The sequence below is a fragment of the Delphinus delphis genome, chromosome 1 (genome assembly GCF_949987515.2).
Source record: "Delphinus delphis chromosome 1, mDelDel1.2, whole genome shotgun sequence".
NCBI classification, from domain to species: Eukaryota; Metazoa; Chordata; class Mammalia; order Artiodactyla; family Delphinidae; genus Delphinus; species Delphinus delphis.
Genome location: NC_082683.1, coordinates 156,721,698 through 156,738,133, shown reverse-complemented (window position 1 = coordinate 156,738,133; position 16,436 = coordinate 156,721,698). Strand labels below are relative to the sequence as shown.

Sequence of the window (16,436 nt, the reverse complement as noted above, 5' to 3'; positions counted from 1 at the left end):
TTATTAATGTCATGCACTGGGCTAAGAGATTATTACCTCAAGGTTTTTACAAAACACTATAAAGTGGTAATTTTATCTATCCTCATTTTACAGATAAGAAAACTGAGGCTTGGAGGCTTCCCTGGTGGCGCAGTGGTTGGGAGTCTGCCTGCCGATGCAGGGGACACGGGTTCATGCCCCGGTCTGGGAGGATCCCACATGCCGCAGAGCGGCTGGGCCCTTGAGCCATGGCAAAAAAAAAAAAAGAAAAAAAGAAAACTGAGGCTTGGATATATTAAGTAATCTGACCAAGTTCACCAGGTAGTAGATATTAAGGTGAGAATTTGACTTTAGGCAATCTACTTTCAGGGTCTGAACTTCCTGCTACCTAACCACCCACCCATCCAGTTCCTGGGACCCTAATTGTATGCTAGGCACTGAAGCACTGGAATACAAAAGTGGATGTGACAAGTAAGAGTCTCTGACCTCAAACTTACATTCCAATGAAAAAGACAGATATTTTTAAGTAAAAAAAATTATAATAAGTTCTATGAAGGAAACAAGGTACTTTGAGAGAATAATGGAGCAGTGCAAGGGGATACACATTAATAGTTAGAGAAGTGAAGACATTTAAGCAGAAACCAAAGAAAGAGAAAGAGGTGGTTAAGCACAGGAAGAGTGAAGAAGAACATATAAGGCAGATGTTTGTCCAAAGGCCTTGGCATCTTTGAGAAGCTGAAGGAAAACCATGAGGCTCAAGTGAATGCAGAAAAGAAAAGTAGATAGGAAGAGTAGATGTTAAGACAATTGCGATCAGATTATGCAGGGCCTGGTAAGCTATGGAAAAGAGTTTGGATTTATATTTCTAAATGCAAATGGGAAGACACTCCAAGTTGTTAAATGGAAGAACAACATGATTCAGTTCACATTTGCCTTTGCTAATATGTTGTGTATGGACTGAGGGGGGACATGACTTCATGAAGCTAATATCATGGCAAGGAAAAAACAGATAACACACACAATAAATGAGGAAGATGTGGAGTAAAATAAAGCAGAAAGGGGAAAGAGAGTACTGGGGGAGTGGTGTACAATTTAAAATAAGGTGGCCAGGGATGGGCTCACAGAGGAAATATGAAAGCAATTACTTGAAGGCATTAAGCTAGTGATCCATAAGGCTATCATAGGGAACAGTGTTCCAGGCAAAGGGAATAGCAAGAACAAAGGCCCTGAGTGGGATTGTATCTGATGTGTTTGAGGAATAGCAAGGAAGCCAATGTGGCTAGAGCAGAGTGATGGAGGAGAAAAGTAGGAGATGAGGGGCAGAGAGGTAACAGGTGGACCAGACTGTGCAGTATCTTGTAGATCAATTGTGGGGACTTTGGCTTTTACCACGACTAAGGTAGAGAACCACTGGTAGTTGCAATCAGAAGAGGGACAAGATTTGTTTCTGCTCTCTGTGAAGGGACTAAAACGGGTTGAAGCACAGAAAAAAGGAAGCCAATTAGGACATTACTACGATAACACTGGTGAAAATGATAGTACCTTGAGCTAGAGTATAGCAGTGGATATAGCGGAAGAAGATATAGGGATGGCAAGCAAGCATCTGAAAAGATGTTTAATATCATTAATCATTAGGGAAATGCAAATTAAAGCCACAATGAGATATCATTATACACCTACCAGAATGGCAGCATATAAAAAGACAGATCAAACACTTTAAACAAATATAATTGCTGAAATATAAATATCATTATAAAAGAAGTTATTTTCATCCTGATTTTAAAACTTTCTAGGCAGAACACTCTTTGACATATATCGCAGCAATATTTTTTTAGATTTTTTTTTTCCTTTTCCTAAAGTAAAGGAAATAAAAGCAAAAATAAACAAATGGGACCTAATTAAACTTAAAAGCTTTTGCACAGCAAAAGAAACCATTGACAAAATGAAAAGACAAGCTACTAAATGGGAGAACATATTTGCAAATGATATGACCAATATAGGATTAATATCCAACACATATAAACAGCTCATACAACTCAACATCAAAAAAAAAAAAAACAGCCTAATTAAAAAATGGGCAGAAAAACTGAATAGACATTTTTCCAAAGAGGAAATGCAGATGGCCAAGAGGCACATGAAAAGATGCTCAACATCACTAATTATCAGGGAAATGCAAATCAAAACTACAATGAGATAACACCTCATACCAGTAAGAATGTCTATAAACGAAAAGTCTACAAATAAGAAATATTGGCAAGGATGTGGAGGAAAGGGAACCTTTGTACACTGTTGATGGGCATATAAATTGGTGCAGCCAGTGTGGAAAACAATATGGAAGTTTCTCAAAAAGTTAAAACTAAAACTACCATATGACCCAACAATTCCACTCCTGGGTATATATCTGAAAGAAACAAAAACACCAATTTGAAAACATACATGCACCCCAATGTTCACAGCAGCATTATTTATAATTGCTAAGACATGGAAACAACCTAAGTGTCTACTAACAGATGAATGGATAAAGATGTGGTACATATGTGTATATATATATACATATTCACACAATGGAATAAAAAAGAATGAAATCTGATGGACATGGAAGCATTATGCTAAGTAAAATAAGTCAGAGAAAGACAAATACTGTATGATATTACTTATTTGTGGAATCTAAAAAATACAACAAACTAGTGAATATAACATAAAAGAAGCAGACTCACAAATATAGAGAATAAACTAGTGGTTACCAGTGCGGGGGCAATGCAGGGGTGTGGGGGGTGGGAGGTACACACTACTGAATGTAAGGTAGGCTCAAGGACGTATTGTACAACACGGGGAATAAAGCCAATATTCTGTAATAGCTGTAAATGGAAAGTAACCTTTTGAATTGTATAAAAGTAAAAACTTTAAAAAAACTTTCTGCCTGATATAGCACAACAAAGGTAAACTAGGAGTTAGAGGATCTGTCATCTAGTTTAGGTACTATTACTAATTATTTAAAGTTCATTCTTTAGTTCACTCAGGCATTCATTTACTCATTCATTGAACTAACAGATAAAACTTACGGTAGGCCTTCTCTGAGCTGGATACCAGGGATACAATGATGAATAATATATGGACTCTGACTTCATAGTAGTTTACAGACACTTCTGGCAAATAATAGTTTTCTGGGGCTCAGTGTTTCTATCCTCATCTCTTATGCCTCCTTTTGCCCTCCAGGTGTATATGGAACAGTGTCTTTGCATATTCTGTCCCTTTTGCCTGAATGGCCTTCCCTTCCCACTCTCTCTGTTCCCCTCCAGACTCGGTTGAAATATGAATTTCATGGTAGAATCTTTTTTTTAAATAACAGCTTTATTGACATAATTTACATACAACTCTCCCATTAAAGTATATAGCTGAATGTGTTTTAGTATATTCAGCATTGTGCAACCACTACCTTGATCAATTTTAGAACATTTTAACACCCCAAAAGAAACTCCATACCCATTAGCAGTACTCCCCATTTTCCCCCAACCCACTCAGCCCAAGCATCTACTAATCTTTCTGTCTCTATAGATTTGCCTATTCTGGACATTTCATATAAATTATACAATATGTTGTCTTTTGTGACAAGCTTCTTTCACTTAGCATAATGTTTTCAAAGTTCAGCCATGTTGCAGAATGTATCAGTACCTCATTCTTTTTTATTGCCAACATATAGCTGTATAGACATAGATATAGATAATCACATTTTATTTATCCATTTATTAGTTGAAAAACATTTGTGTTGTTGCCAGTTTGGGGCTATTATGAATAATGTTGATATGAACACTCATGAACATGTTTTTTTAAAAATAAATTTATTCATTTATTTTTGGGTGCATTGGGTCTTCGTTGCTGCCTGCGGGCTTTCTCTAGTTGCGCTGAGGAGGGGCTACTCTTCGTTGCAGTGTGTGGGCTTCTCATTGCGGTGGCTTCTCTTGTTGCAGAGCACAGGATCTAGGCATGCAGACTTCAGTAGTAGTGGCACGCGGGCTCACTAGTTGTGGCTCACGGGCTCTAGAGCGCAGGCTCAGTAGTTGTGGCACATGGGCTTAGTTGCTCTGTGGCATGTGGGATCTTCCCGGACCAGGGCTTGAACCCGTGTCCCCTGCATTGGCAGGTGGATTCTTAACCACTGACCCACCAGGGATGTCCCTCATGAACATGTTTTTGTGTGGACATGTTTCATTTCTCGTGGGTATAGACCTAGTAGTAGAATTGCGGGGTAACTTTTGAGAAACTGTCAGACTATTTTCCAAAGCAGCTGCATAGTTTATAATCCTGCCAGCAGTGTGAGGCTCCAATTTCTCCACATCCTCGTCAACACTTGTTATTATCTATCTTTTTGATTATAGCCATCCTAGCAGGTGTGAAGTAGTATCTCATTTTCGGTTTGATTTGCATTTCTGTGATAGCTAATGATGATGAGCATCCTTTCATGTGCTTATTTGCCATTTGTATATCTTCTTTGGAAAAGTATCTATGAAGATTCTTTGCCTGCTTTGGAAATGGTTTATCTTTTTATTATTAAACTGTAAGGCTGCTTTATACATCCTAGTAACAAGTCTCTTATCAGATAGGTAATTTGTAAAAATTTTCTCCCATTCTGTGGGGCTTTTTTCCACTTTCTTGATGATGTCCTTTGAAGCACAGAAGTTTTTAATTTTGATGATATCCAATTTATCTATTTTTTTCTATGGTTGCTTATGCTTTTGGTGTCATATCCAAGAAAACCATTGCCTAGTCCAAGTTCACAAAGATTTATGCCTGTCTTCTTCCAAGAGTTTTGTAAGCTTAGCTCTTACAGTCACATCTTTCTATCTACTTTGAATTAATTTTTATATATAATATAAGGTAGGGGCCCAACTTCATTCTTTTACATGTGGATATCCAGTTTTCCCAGCACCATTAGTTGAAAAACTATTTTTCACCCATTGAACTTTCTTATTTTCCATGTTGAAAACTGATTGACTGTTGTGTAAAATCTTTTTGAATTCTCTCCCACCAAAGTAAGCTACCCTTCCACTGAGCCCTCATCTTATCACATTCAACTTTCTCACCAGACCATAAGAGTTGTATGAGCAATACATATATTTTATTTTTCAATGCAACCCCAGCGCCTATTTGTTAGTGACACCTAATAGGTTACCAGTAACTATTAGTTAGATAAATGAATGCATTAAAATGAGGTATTAACTCTCAGCTTACTCACAGTCTAATCATTTATGAAATGAAGGGGCCAAACTAAGTCATTAAAGTCTTTTTGGCTCTCAGTACCCACCAAGCTACTGCCCTTTACTATCTGATGTCCTCCCTTTGATCCTTCATATGAAGCCACTGAAACAAGGGAGACTAAAGATAAAAATTACCTTCATGAATTTTATTGCTATGTGGTTAGAAAGCATCTTCTGAAAAATGCCAAGCTATATTAAGTTACTCTTAACAACCAGCAATGGTTGGGGGAAACGGGGGTGGCGAAAAGGAGCTATAGCAATTACAGTTTAAAAAATTCCATGATTATGGATCCCTCCTGAAAATACGGATAGAATATAAAGATGGATCTGTGGTCATGTTGGCCCCTTCTAAGTTATAGTTGAATGTGAAACAGTAAATAGAGGTGAAAGCCCAGTTGTTCTTAGTGTAAATGTCTTTAGAATGCCTTCTAAAATCCTTCTCATTTTCTCTTCCTACTTTGTTTTTTTCCTTTTCCTCTACTCTCCTTTTCTTCTTTTCATAACTGGAACAACTCAAGAGTCCTTTGTTCTCTCCTGGCTGAAGTAAGTCAAAGGTATCCTAAATTCAGCATTTAGAGACTTCAGGCTCTGCTCAAGAAAAGCCTGCTTATCACTAAGTCACACTTCTTATATTATGTATTAGTGAGATATATGTGCCATATATCTATATCTATATATATATATATATATATATATACACACACACACATACATATATCTGTATATATACACACACACAAAGATATTTGTCCTTAGAGTTTTAAATATATAAATAGATATTTGATTCATCCATTTGCCTAAATCCCCTTTTAGACCAAAACATCTGGCTCTTGATATATAAGCCCTTAAACAGCTTCAATCACTGTAGACACAGTGGACTTTCAATTACTTAGGGAAGAAACACTGCCCCAGCCCTATTTTTCTATGATAAACGTAAGTGTAGAGACAAGTTGAAAATGACACCCTAAAGTTTCTAATTCAAATTAGGATATGACAATTAGCTCTCAGGATGAGATTATCATATTAAGTGAAGTAAGACAGAGAAAGACAATTATCATATGATATCATTTGTATGTGGAATCTAAAAAAATGATACAAATGAACTTATTTACAAAACAGAAACAGACTCACAGACATAGAAAACAAATTTATGGTTACCAAAGGGGAAAGCGGGGGAGGGATAAATTAGGAGTTTGGGATTAAAATGTACATACGACTACATGTACAGATAACCAACAATGACCTACTGTATAGCATATCTCGTAATAACCTATAATGGGAAAGAATCTATATATAACTATATATATAGTTTTATTTATATATATATATAAAACTGAATCACTTTGCCACACACCTGAAACTAACACATTGTAAATCAACTATATTTCAATAAATTTTTTTAAATGACTGAATTCAGATTTCTATGCAGATAATTCTGAACAAGTGAAAGAAGGACCCAAAAGAAAAGGTAGTACTTGCAATGATGGGACAATCTTTCATGTCAAAGAATTCAACAGTTCTTTCTCCTCCATCTTCTTAAGATTTCCCTAAAAGTTTTCACCTCCCCCTTTTCCTTGGCTGCCACTCTCTCTAAGACATGAGCATTCCCTTGTACTTTATTGGGAAACTTTCAACCACAGTTGACTAATGACTTCTGAAGCCAGGCCAATGCTATTACTTGCATGTTTTATTACCATGGCTGCGGGGGGGGGGGGGGGCGGTGGTGACAGGGGGTGGAGGGGAAGAAGAGAGAAAGAGAGACAGGATGAATATGAATGAATATCAGAACTTCAGTTGTAAGTAGAGAGATTCTATACAGAAAAGAATTTTCTATTCTCCACAGGGAATGCCAAAAATTCTCAGGGAAGTCAGAAAGCAGGTCAGAAATAAGGACACTGCTGCTTTCTTGTCTTTTCTTTAAAATCTAAATGTTACTGTAAGTGATCCACTTAAATATAGATGTTAACACCAAGAAGGGTTAAATTACCTTGACCATCTCTTAAGAATAGTAGCATGAAAATCTAAACATCTTGCAATTTATTAATAGTCATGAGCAGCCTGCAGTTATATCTAGAATCTATGTCTAGGGCAGCCTCTCACATTGTACTCCAGTGAGGGTCAGGGGAACATGCCAGGGATATGTGAAATCTCTAAGAGAATTAAAAACTTGTTCTCATTCTGATGATTAAAAAATCAAAATACAAAAAAATATGATCATATTCTAGGTCATCTAGATCCAGAATTGCCACAGCATTTCACTCCATGGCTGTATTTATGAGAGCACCAAGGAAAAACTGAAAGTGAAAGCATTAACTATTAATGCCATTTTTCTCCAAAGGAGTTACCAGTTTATTCCCAGGGGTCATGGGTTCACACAGATACGAAACTCTGACTAAGGGTATTTAATTCTGCAGGCTTCCTGAAAAGTGACTACTCTTCCAAAATACTATCTTGGGCAGTTTGCTGTTGCCTAAAATCCTTCCAATAGACCTTCATTCTTAATTCAGACTAGGACTTTAATCCTTATTGCAGATTAAATGGTATCTATCTTGTAATTAAATTCAACTGTTTAAAAGGCTAGATGTTTTATTGTTCTACTACTCATCATAATGAAAAGAATATAAGCTAAAATTGATGACAGTAAAATTTCATTCTTATCATAACAGAAGTGTCATTTTTATAAAATCAGAGTGAATGGGAAATTTGGAATGACACTTGAGACTCCATGTAATTTTACTGATTTTATTAATACTTAATTCATAAGTAAGAACAACAGAGAAATATTTCCTATGTTTCTGAAAACACAGGCATTTAGACATAAAGAAAACCTTAGCTTTCACTTATCCAAGCTTCTCATTTCACTGGGAAAGAAAATGAGGCTCTGAGAGGTTTGCTCAGGAAGTTAGCTGAAAAGTCAAACCAAGTCTTTGGACTCACAGTCCACAGGTAAAATACTACCCTGTACACTCTGTGTTTCACCTTCCATTATTAGTCATGTGCAAATCTTCTACAAATCGTTAAAGTAACTGTCAATTCTTTTATTTCTAGAAAACTAATCCTACTTGATTCTAACACTGTTAATAAGATGACACTTTGCTGTATGTCATCTGAAAATGATGTTGAAAATCTTAAAACTGTCTCATTACATAGAAAACACTACAAAGGAAACGAAAAACTTATGCAAATATTCCCAAAATATAATATGACTTCTGTGCCTGACTGTAAGACATGCAGCATGTTATAAGTAGGCAATTACTTGGGATTCTGAACCTTATAGAAGACTTTTTTCTATGGGCAATCTTTTATAACAGAGACGTGGCACTTGAGATACTGAGGTCAGTGATACAAGTATGCTATGGAATCAAAAGACACATGCATTCCTTGAACACCTCCTCCTTCCCCTGTGCGCCTATCCCCATTCCTTTGCTCAAGCTGCCATTTTCCAACCTAAATGCCTTCGTCTCCCATCTATGGTGGGCAACATCCTTACCATCCTTCAAGTTTGTCCTCTCTCCTTCTCCTAAATCATCTTACCCTTCGGTAGTTTGCTAATGATAGTTATTATGTTCTTTGACATATATTTATTTGCAAACCTGTCTTAAATACTCCCTTTTTTTAAGAACAGAAGTTCATTCTAGGCCAGCATAGTGCATGCAATATATGGTTATTGAGTTAAACAAAAAAATGAGTGAAACTTAGGGCAAAAGGATTCTAAATTTATAACATATCTGTTCTCTTCAAAATATGACTTATCACTTTCCTTTGAAAGTACATGTAAATGGCCATATTAAAGTGATCTATGAAGAGAAGGCAGCAACACATAAAATGCTTAAGATATTGTTAAGTGGAAAAAGCAAAAACCAAAATTACATCTATGTTATGTTTACTACTTGAAAATATTATATATGCATATGGACAAAAAGTAGAAGGTAAAACAGAAAAATGAAAACAATTTGCTCTGTTGGGTGGTGGAATTATTGGCTTCTGTGAATGTGTCTATGTTTATACAATATTTTTTTAAATGTATACATATGTAGTAATTAGTAATATTTATACTGGATATTGGTACTAATATTTATAAAAAAAAAAGCATCTGTAGCTGTCCTATGTCTAATACCACTCAGTTTGCCGGCCTGCATGGAAACATATTCAAAGAACTGCTGCCACTTGGTAGTCACCATAATTGCAGACTTGGTAATCAGAGAAGATAACCGGTAAGGTTAGAAGGCTCGGTCAACTTTTAAGGTCAAAATAAGCATGCACAAATTTTTTAAGGACCGAAATATGAATCATCCACTGAAATTGAAACACGGCAAAAACTGTATTTCTTTAGGACCAATAGTTGATGAATCTTATGACTTCCTTAAAACACAAAAATATTTCTTGACTTCACTTTATAGTTTTATATTCCTATCCAAAGGCACACATTTATTTCTAAATATTTATCCCATAAGGTATATTATTTCTAAAATGGCTTGTTTTGTTTCTTATTTGTGCCCTTATCTCTAAATAGCCCTATATTGCTACTTTCATATATATTGTTTCTGTGCATATTTGATTTTTTTAAAAATATATTATTATGGTGAATAGCATTATCATCTTTGCTGGAAAATCAAATGACTTTTTTGAACATACGAATTTCCATGGTGGTTTTATGAATGAGATATACATATACTGCCACCTAAAACCATGGCCCAAATCATTATTAAAGTTACTAATGCTAAATGCCCCAAGGATCTGCAACTTGGTATTATTCACTGGATTGATTTGGAACTGTTTCTTTGTTCAAAAAAATCAAACTCAATTTTTTACTGCTAATTTTCTGACCTTACAAACATAATTATAATCTTAAACGGAGAAATTAACTTTATTTGGTGTTTTAGAAAAATAGTAAGTTGATAACATTTTATAAAATGGAGATATTTTAAATTATTTATGAAATCCTATTTGTTCCATTCAAGCATCACACAGCACAAGAACAAAAGAAGCTGATTTATTAGACATATGCCAGGGTGAAGAATTTTCTCAGAATTCTTGGTTAGCCTGTGATAAGAACACAAATTTATCTAAGTATGATGAACAATGCTTTAGGGCATACTTAGGGAAGATGCTATTTAAAAAAAAAAAAAGCTTTATTGCATCACACACATGGAACCAGATTCTCCCTCTTATGGGCTGTAGCCAGCATGAAGTTCACACTACATTAATTTGCACTTGTCGATATGCTACTTTGCAAGTATTTTTAAGGCATGTTCAAATGTGTACTCTGTCTCTTAAACTAGAATATAAACCCCCTAAGGGCAGGACCTGGGTCTTCTAGTTATCACCCCACAGTGCCTAGCATTCTGGTCTGGGCAGGCCAAGCCCTCTCAAATGGCTGTGGTCTGAGTGAGAAGCAGGGAAACGAATGTGCTAAGCCTCCAGCACTGAAAGACGGTGTGAAGAACACTGGAGAGCAACTCTGTCATCACCAGGACCAAGTGATTACATGTACTAACGGCATGCCCAAGTGGCCCAATCCCAGTCATTTTTTAGAGATAGAAGTGAGACTGCAGGTGGTAGTTGGATAGTTTCTGAAATCTAGCTCTCAGAAGCCATCCATTATCTCAATATATTCCCCAAAAGCCTTCTGAAGAGAGTATACAGCATTACAGACACATAAGAGAGAACAGAGACGAACAGGATTTTTCTTTAATCTGTAGTTGCTAAATTACGAGTAGAAAAGACAAATATCACTACTAGCCAGTTAAACACATACAGTGAAATATTCCTAGGATGTTTCCAGAATCAAATAAAAGACAATGGACCTCAGAGGTCCATTAGCTGGGTCTTTAGGTAAAGCATATTACTGCTACCGTTTAAAACTAAAAATTTCAGGGAAGAAACTTCCATGGCCTGTTGTAGCAATCTATTTCAATCTTCTTACTGTCAGAAAGTTATTTCAGGCTGTTGTGATTTCCAGTTGCTGTGATTAAATCTCTTTGTTCTTATTCTATCCATACTAAAGACTGAGAACAGGTGTTTAACTTTCTCCTTGAAATTATCTGTCAAGTCCTTAAAGACAGTGAAGCAATGCTTTAGTCTTCTCTAAGTAGAAAGGTACAATTCTTCAACTTTTCTTTATTACTTTTATTTCTCTGGCCTTACGTAGGACTTAACCTTTAGGACGTGTTGGGCTTCCTCTCATATTTACACAAAGCCATACAAAATAGCTGTACTACTCCCAACAATCTAATTCATTCAACTGAACTTAGGAAATAACTCCTGTGTTGATACAGTCCACATTTTTTAATGTCAGCATTAAAGTGTGGCGTCATACTGCTGTAGGTATGAGCAACACTCAAACCTTTTCTTGTGCTAATTTTCTAGCCAAAATTTTCTGATCTATTTCTTTTGTGTATGTGCTCTAGCCTTAAATATTTGCTTTGATTACCCCCTTCAGGTAATTTTGAACTTCAACGTTTCCTACTCAGCATTAGCCACAACTCCAAAGTTATAAATTACACAATACTGATAAGAAAGTCTTTTTATCTCTGAAAGAAATTGAACCAACCTAAAAATGTTGTAATATAAAACAATTTATTTATGTATATGTGTGTTCTCATCCAAGCCAGTTGTTAAGCCATGTGCCACTAATAATAAGATAATAAGACTATAACCAATCATATATTCACCTGCTGATGCCATTAGATGATTAAGAGACCAGGGATCAGGCACGTTTTCTGTATTTCAAAATACTCTAAAACCATTAAGTTATAATTTAAGATTGATAAGTCTTCAATCTCAGAACTCCACACTCTAGCAGGGCAGGGGAAACAAAGTTTTATCTTTATACTCAGGGCAGGGGTTGGCAAGCTTTTTCTCTAAAGGCTCAGATAGTATTTCAGTCATGGTGGGCTATGGGGTCTCTGCCACAACTTCTCAGCTCTGCTTTTGTAGCAGGAAAGCAGCCGTAGACAATACATCAGCAAATGAGTGTCGCTGTCCTCTTCTACAACTTTATTTGTAAAAACAGACTGCAGGTCAGATTTGGCCCATACTCTGTAGCTGGCCAGCCTTCTTTTACAGATACAGGACACCTGTGCATGTTAAACACACACTCATATCTGCATATGTAAGTAGGAGTATATATGTGTGCGTTAGCACACCAAATCTCTGTCTGCCTATCCCCATAGCCATGGTGGCTTCTTGGGCATGTGATCAGTGTGCTCATACAGGGCCCTGTGTTTAGAAGGGCCCTGAACTTGCAGTTTAATGCTCTGTGGTCAACGTCTTAAAATTCTTAATGATTTTATATTGGAATTTGTGTTTTATAGGTGAAGTCTGATGGTACAATGGAAGCCCCACTCACATCTGTGGTCTTGTCTCTCCACTGACTCATGGCAGCCCTGGGGCACTTCTTGGACACTTGTTCCCTTCCAGCTTCCTCTTCCTGGCCCCTGCCTTGGGACCTTGCTGCTCTCCATGTTGGGTGGGACCAGGTCATGGCAGTGTTAGGGGGAGGCATTCATTCTGCCGTTATCCTTTACCTCTGGCGGGAGCCTGGATGTGAGCCTGGGAAAGGCTGGGTTGAGTGTGTACACCCCTAATGCCTGAGGGTAGGACATGGAGTTGACTATCCCTCCTCCCGCCTGGAAGCACACTCAACGGACTCAGCATGGAGCCTCTGCCCACTCTGACCCCTGTACCAAGTGTCTCCCTGTGTGGACGCTGCAGTCTCTAGGGGGCTGCCCAGCTGACCACCTTGGGATGGAGAAGACTGACTCTCTCCCCTCCCCACCAGGGCATGGTGTATGGGTTCTGTGGCTAGTGACATGGAGAACCTAGAAACCATGGATTCATCTGTACACTCAGTCATGGGGCACCTATGGGGGTCTGCGTTCCCCCCACCATGAATATCCCTGTGCTGGAGGGAGTCCAACATTAAATAGCAAATAAAAACACCACGACATTCAGAGGGAGGGAGGAAGAGGGAGAAGGGGAGAGAGAGAGAGAGAGTGAGAGAGAGAGAGGAAAGGCTGCCTGCAGGAGAAAGGAAAACGTTTTGTAATTCAGTACCTTTAACATCACTTTTTTCCTGCTTTTTGAACAAAGGGCCCTGTGTTTTCATTTGGTACTAGGCCCTGATCAAAGATTAGGGGCTGTAAAGAATCATCTTCTGAGACTCATCTACCAAAATGGAAGCTAATAAAGAAAATTCCACTTATGCATCACTCATTTCAGAGTCAGCTAACCTTCATACCGCCAGGGTAATAACAGGTTTCCTGCAGTCTTCCTAAATGTTGAATGTAAGGCTCTGAAATTAATTATGTATTTCAGACTAAGGGCCTCCTTTCAGAATATGATGATTGGGGTTGCTGCAAGGTAGCCATTTCCTTCAGACAGTTTGCTACAGGATTAACTCATTTCCTTAGAATGGTGATGAGGTACTTTATAAATGTAAAGCACAATCAAAACATTATGCATGAAATTTATTGATAACAACAAACAAAGTTGAAACTTTTCTAAGATTTCCCTTTATTTCCTATTAAAGAAGGTAACACCATAACATTCTAACATACAAAAACGTAGGTTTCCCTGATTTGAATAAACTAACTGTAAAACAAACACTGTAGAGATGGTATTTGAATATGGGTTGGGCATTATAGGATATTAAAGAATTATTAATATTTTTAGGTATGATGATGACATAGTGATTGTGAAAAAAATCCTTCATAGATGCACACTGAAGCATTTATGGGTAATAACACAATGTCTGAGATCTGCTTTACATACTTCAGCAAAAGCAGAAGAGAGGGAAGACAGAAGAGGAAGAGGAAGAGAAGATGGAGAAGAAAAGGATGACAAAGATGACAAAGAAGATGAAGATGACAATGAAGGTGAAGATGAAGGAGAGAAAAAAATGTGAGGTAGATGGAATAGGATTGGCAAAATGACGAGCCTAGGTGATGGAGATGTGGGAATTCATTATAATAGTCTCTTTATCTTCATATATGTCTTTAAATTCCCATAATGGAGTGTGTGTATATGTATAACTGTTGTCTACAAAAAATTTCTAATAAAAATCAGGGCACAGATTTTTCATTCTCCTTCATACCAAATGTCTTTTTTTTTTTTTTTTTTTTTTAGTGCGAGAAGCATCCTCTGAGGCTGACAGGAGCTCTCTAAACTGAAGAGATACAAAGGAGTTGATGGGAAGGATAATCTGCCCATCAGTTCCTAACACATTAAAAAAAAAAAAAAAGAAAAGGAGAAAATGGGAGGAAGAGATTGCCATTGTTACTCTCCTAACCTTTCCTTCTAATTATGCCAGAGTCAAGGCTTGGGTCACAAGGAAAATGATTTGGGTGGTCAACCATTTGCCCTATTTTGTATACATCAAAAAGCTCTTGTTCTCACCACATTCCAATCTGACAGGTTCCCATCTACTTTAAAAATGTAAGAAGCCAGATTAACAAAAATATAAATAAAATGACTATATTACAAGGAACCCCCCTTTTTTGTAAACATAGAGATAGCCTTCTTGTTATTCTGAATTGCATGATATGTAACACTTTAAAAGTAAAATACGCTTTATATTATTATAGGTACTTCAGATAAACATTCAACATGCCCAGCTTTTAAAAGTTAAATGTAAATTTCTCTCTTGAGTGCAGATGGTGGCCAAGCAAAGTAGCTCTTCAGTCATAAAGACAGAAGGTCAGGTCATGGCTGAAAGACCAAAGAACAATTGCTGCTTTGCTACTCCAGATCATCAATGGAATGAGACACCACTACTTTCTTTTTTTTTGAAACTGTCTATTCAATACAAAATAGTTACAAGGAATACGTATAAGATTTCCTCAAATTATGTCCAAGAAAAAATACTAATAAGCACATCACATCTCTGACATCCTAAAAAGGCACATCTCTATCTAAAAATAATACTAAAATCATTATAAAAACTGTCAGTGTTTCACTATTTAGCAGGAAATATTTACAAATGAAAACTGCTCCTTTTATAATCCTGCAACTTTAGCCTCCACCTCATTAGTGGTTAATTAAAATGAGATATAGCACTAAAAGACAAATATTACAAATACTTCTACACATGCTATTCATTTACAAGGGATATTATAATCTTATTATTCCTATAGTGTTCTTTCTCCTAGAATATTAAAATGTAATTTTTAAATAGCTCAGAGACACTTCCTTACTGTATTTTTCCAGTTAGTCCAAAATGTTATGCTGGCAGATGCTACAGAATAACAGAAAAGGTATATAATAATGCGTGAGCATGCCAATATGATCCTTTTTTTAAAAAGTCGTATAATATATCAGAAAAGGAAAGTTCTGTGTCGGTTAGTAATCCTAGATCTTCAGTTCCTGATAGAAAGGATTTTTAATTCCACTATCAGGCACGCCCCCAACTGGATGGAATGAAATATCAACAGTTTCATTATTTGTACATGTTAACAAGGAAAATTCTTCTGAAAATTTAAAACTCTTTAGAATACTTTGAATATAGTGATACAAAAGCATAATTTGATTTTGGTTGTTTAGATTTTAATTTAATGCCAGGGATTTCAGCTACAACTTGAAAAACTTTTTGTACTAAATTTCATTATCACTTTCATTTTCAATACTTTTCCCAATTGTCTTTGCATCATTTGCATAGAAGAGTTGATTGGGTTGAAAGGGAGATATGTTGGAAAATACGGTAAAAAGTGTTGAACTAGAAATATATTTCAAAAAAATTTATTTAGGACTACTCACTTTTAAACCATAGTGATTTCTTTAAAATAATGACACTGAGAACTCAGTCTTATTTTAATTGAATAGATTTCTCAACCTGCTTTCACTGAATAAAAAGAATGAAAGCGTTCAATGTTTTGTACTATAACAAAATTAGAAAATCAAAAGTCAGCCTATTAGAACTGCCTCTCTAAAAACTTTATCCATGTTGTCAATTAAAATTGAAGTATCTACATGATCCCAACAAAGATATAATGTAAAACATCTGTTCAAACTGAAATTGAAGTAAGTAGCAGTTTTTTTCCTAACATTTCCAATTTTACTGTATTTAGGTTTCCTGAGCAAACGTATTCATGGTTATCTTAGTTAAAACTGGTTTCACTCTGCCAACGATCAATTTGATTGACATATTTACATATCAACTCATCTCATCTCACAAATTTTAAACTTTTTCACTTAAAATTGGAT

The 16,436-nt window shown here is 36.3% G+C and overlaps 1 protein-coding gene across 4 annotated transcripts in view; it reads right to left on the bottom strand.

Moving 5' to 3' along the window:
* The window catches only part of SDCCAG8 (SHH signaling and ciliogenesis regulator SDCCAG8), a 261,098-nt gene that overhangs the window by 152,036 nt on the left and 92,626 nt on the right, over positions 1-16,436 (bottom strand). The gene's annotated exons all lie outside the window — the stretch shown is intronic.